At 40.8% G+C, this 4,539-nt stretch overlaps 1 pseudogene; it reads right to left on the bottom strand.

Moving 5' to 3' along the window:
- Window positions 1-1,655: 1,655 nt before the first annotated feature.
- On the bottom strand, window positions 1,656-3,371 carry LOC119381428 (uncharacterized; annotated as a pseudogene).
- Between the last annotated feature and the right edge of the window lie 1,168 nt (window positions 3,372-4,539).

Raw genomic sequence — 4,539 nt, 5'->3', positions numbered from 1 at the left:
CAAATTTCTGTGGTCTCATCCAGTTTGAATTATCGTAAGTCTGCTGTATTCATTTATTCCAGATATATTAAGTTTCTCAGTTAAAATGTTACTCAAGAATTTCAGTCGACTGATTTTACTTCGTACAGCTAATGTGGGGATGCTATGTGCAATCATGAGTTTACTTGGAGAATGTAGCATTTATATCTCTGAGATGCAGATCTATTTGTATTTTTTTGTAGTTGTCTTAAGCTCTGTACATATATTTAGGGGGCGGATCCAATACAGCCGATGCATTCTCCAGTTTGAATATTTAAATGTGACAATTTTCCATCTTGCAGGCTCTTGCAATATAATACTGCCATATCAAATGATGATTTACTCCACCAGCGTTGAATTATCATGTCGAAAGAAAGGCATTGTGGCAATGTTGCACATGCCTGAAATGTGCTCATTTTATGTAAAAGAGCATTGTGGCAATGTTCAGCATTATTTGTGCTCAGGGTGCAACTGAGCTTTAGCACTTTTTTTATTTTGTCATTAATTTTTATGAATCTCGCAGAGTTTATGTATATTTGCGTGCTGATCTCAAATACGATTTTATTTGTATGGTACATTGTGCACATACCATATTGTCAAACACTTTATGTGCTTTGTTACAGGGCGAGATATTTCCCGAAACAAAGGAAGTTACACAGGAAATCAGCATATCACAATAATGTGGAATTATAATCATATGCAGTACAACAAGAATTAATGTTCTCTATCCAACTGAATGAAAATTGTTATGGTTTGGACATTTGTGAACGAAATAACAGCCTGGCATCGATTCAACTAGGAATGTTGAACATACCAAAACTTTTGTTCCACTTGAATACGTCACTTCTCATTCTAAACTTTTGTGATATGCTGATTTCCTTCGTAATTATCAGTTTAGGGAAAAATACTGCTCCCTAGAGCATTCTGACAATCTGTTCATTTTGTATTGTTTAGTAAACTGAGTAACTAAACTGTGCAATGAACAATAAATCATTTTTTTTACAAATATGTGGTTTTGTCTGACATTACATGTTTGTATACTTTTGCTGCGTGCGCCTAATTCAATAACTTACTGCTTTGAACCATGGTTTTCTTACCAACGGTTGGCTTTACTGCTGCAAGACACTGAACGTTAGTTTCATCACTGTTGCCATTACTTCCCTATCTCTAAAGCCCTTGCACGCAACATGAGAGCTGGACAGTTGTCAATAAATGCTGTTGCATGCATTGTAATATTCACACTTTTAAATTGCATTCTTTAAAAAAAAAGGAGGATAGATTCAGTTATGAATGCTATAAATGCCACTGCTCCAGTCATCTGCCTACCAAAGCAAAAGCTGTAGTCGCCTTTAAAGTGAATAGAGCATGCAATGGGCAACAGCTGCCGCAGCAGCTGTTTCTGGCAGAGATAGAAAAAAAATCACAAGGCTTCCATCAAAGACTTCTTTAAGCCTGGAACTGGTGAATAAATTCTTCTACTGTGGAGCTGTGTGCAATGCATCTGTATTATTTAGCAGTACCTCTTCCCAATTTTAACCTATGTTTACATTATATATTTCCTGGCTGCCACATTCTTCTTTTAGGTCACCTGGAAAAAATGTATTGGAGGGGTTCCCTGCATTAAGAAACACTTACCATTACTGTAGGTCATAAAAAGTCTGCTCCTGCAGATGCTTCAAAGCACTTTCTTTTGAAACACCTGGTTGTGCCCACTGCCACGGAACTTCGCCAGATTTGCTACAGAAGAAAGCCGTGAACAAGTTTCTTGCTCGTGCTGCCTCAGTTTCGAAGTTCCTTGACTTTGTGTTCTCAAGGGCAAAAAACTGTGTCACTCTGTTCTCCGACATTTCGTCTGGAATGCCTCGGCGCCACTGTCCTGCCACAACATTGCCATACATGTCCTCGTGGTCATTGAATTTCTCCGACAATGGGTTGTGGACAGTGAGGAAGTTGTGGAGGACACAGGCAGCTTTAACGACGTAGTCCACATGTTCGGGTTTCAAATTGATGGTTCGGAGGAGGATACGCCATCTTGCTGCTGTGATGCCGAACGCATTTTCAGCGCATCGTCTGTCAAAAGAAAACAAATGTGTTGAAATGAACCACTTCTTTTGTGAATGCAATTTACAAGAACTTCCTCCACTAGGCTACATTTGGGAGAACACTTTAATGCTTGCTGTAGGAGCAGATTCAAAGAATACCAGTGTCAAGAAGTACTACCACATGTTTTCACTATCGTATATTAATGCTTCCTGCAGTACATAATTTGATGGGCTATTGAAATGCCCATTAGGCACAGTGCAATTGCACATCTGCATATAATGCTGCATGCAGCCAGAAATAGAGAGTGTTCTTTCCTTCAAAACACAAAGCTTCTGTATTTTGTTTGCCATGACATTACTGGTGTCAGCTGGTTGTGTAGGAGCAGACCACAGATACCAGCCATTAGGAAACCGTGTGACCATTTTGACTTTGTTCGTTTATAATCTGATATGGATGTACGTTTTGGGATAGCTCCTTTATCCCTGTAAGCAAACCAATGAAAGAAGAAAAGACAAACTAAGTTAAAAGATAAATATGCTTCTTGTTCAGAAAGGAAGCACTGGAACATATTCTAACACCACCTTCATCCATATCAAGACAATTTACCAATTAGAAAACATAACACTCACAATAAAGAACTGTCATCTGGCTTGCTCGCGTTTCCTTTCTTGAAAACCCAGCTCTTGTCACTTTCCTATCAAGAATGCTATGTCACGATGATAATGTGCGCGTCGTTCGTGACCAAGAAGAGCTGGGACCGCAGTGATAACGCTTGGAAAGTATGCGAGGTGGATGACGATTATAGTTTTTTGGCAGGAATATTCCCCATATACTCGATTTCTTTTTTATGAGAGTAGCGCTTGTCCTGTCTACTTTATCCTTGTGCACGCATCCTTTTCAACAGTGCCTTAAATTGAGGAGAAAAAAATTTGCAAATGTGACTTCTTATGCAAGGCTTTACGCATGAATTGTGCAGCAAAGTGTAAAGGTTTCCTTGGCATGTTTGCAGACCAGAATGACATACCTCGCTCGGCTCAACCTATAGTTGAATACCCTTCACTTGTCCTCGATGTGCTTTGCTGGAAATGGGCGCATAAAGTCTCATCGGAGCTGAAATGCCTCATCCCCAACAAAGGCATAAGGCACAGCTGTCGTTGTCCCAGGAAGCACACCAAGTGAGGGTATGTGAGATTGCCCTCACTAAGAGCCTTGCCAAATTTACTGTTCTGAAATATGCCTCCGTCACTTTTCCGGCCCTCAGCCCTCACATCAACAAGAACATATTTGCAGGCGCTGTCAACGACAGCCATGAGGACAATTGAGTATGTACCCTGAAATGAAAAATGTCAAGTGTAGGCATGTGTTTGCAAACAGTAACTGTAAAGGTTTTTAGGAGTCACGCTTAGGAAGCAACACTTGGTGTACGAGTCCTCGCTGCAGGCCACGGCCTTAGCCTCGTGGAAGAGGCGGCTCAACCTCCCTCAATATTTTCACAGCCATTGAATGTGTACATGCATATGCACGTGCAGAAATGCACAATGAGGTGTCAAGTTCGTCCGCAATATAAAATCCTGTCTACACCCTTGCTGCAGGTCATTGTTTAAGGGCTTGCAAAATTACTGAAAATATAAGGCGAATAAGTTGAAAATTTCACTTTTTACCTTGTAGTTGTAGTAGAGACTTCCAGAATTTTGAGGGCACGTGATTGCCACATGCTTTCCATCTACGGCTCCCAGGCAGTTGGGGAATTGCCACCGAGTACAAAATTCATTGGCAATCTTCTTCCACACATCTTGGGATGGTGTCTAGAATAGATGTTATTAGTCATTAATAATCATACCAGTATAGCAGCTACAAAAAATATAATGGTTTAATCACTTGCATAAAGTTATCCTTGAGACGCTCCCATATAGCTCGGCATGTGTCATGATTGCACTGTCTGGCAGTTTCAATACCTACACGATATGCTAGTGCTACTTGGCATATCTCCTGCCCGGAGGCCAGGTAACTGTAACGACAAATAAAAATACAAGTGGCAATCAGCTTAAGGAACCTGCATTTATGGGCACTTCATATAGATAAGCTCACGAAATATTAATTTGCTAGAATTTTTATGTTTTATGCAATACAGTGCCACAGTAAGCACTCGCCAATGAATATATTGAAAGGAGATGATCTGCAGATTATTACATTTATGCCAGCTCGTAACAACCTAGTTGATTTTTATTATGTTGTAGCGACAGAGCAGTGGCGTAGCCAGCGGGTAGCACGTACACCAGGCCCATGCCCCCCCCCCCCCACCCCGAAAAAATTTCCACCTATGGCACTGATACAGAGAATGCATATGCATTTCTTCTCCCTGCTTCGAGCTGTCATGCAAAACCGAAATGATGAGCAATTGTGCACACGCAGACAGCATCGCCTAGATATATAGAGGCTGGGCCTCGGCCCATTGATAATCAACTTTATGATGGAAAC

This window comes from Rhipicephalus sanguineus, chromosome 2 (genome assembly GCF_013339695.2).
Source record: "Rhipicephalus sanguineus isolate Rsan-2018 chromosome 2, BIME_Rsan_1.4, whole genome shotgun sequence".
NCBI classification, from domain to species: domain Eukaryota; kingdom Metazoa; phylum Arthropoda; class Arachnida; order Ixodida; family Ixodidae; genus Rhipicephalus; species Rhipicephalus sanguineus.
This window is presented reverse-complemented; position numbering and strand designations above follow the sequence as displayed.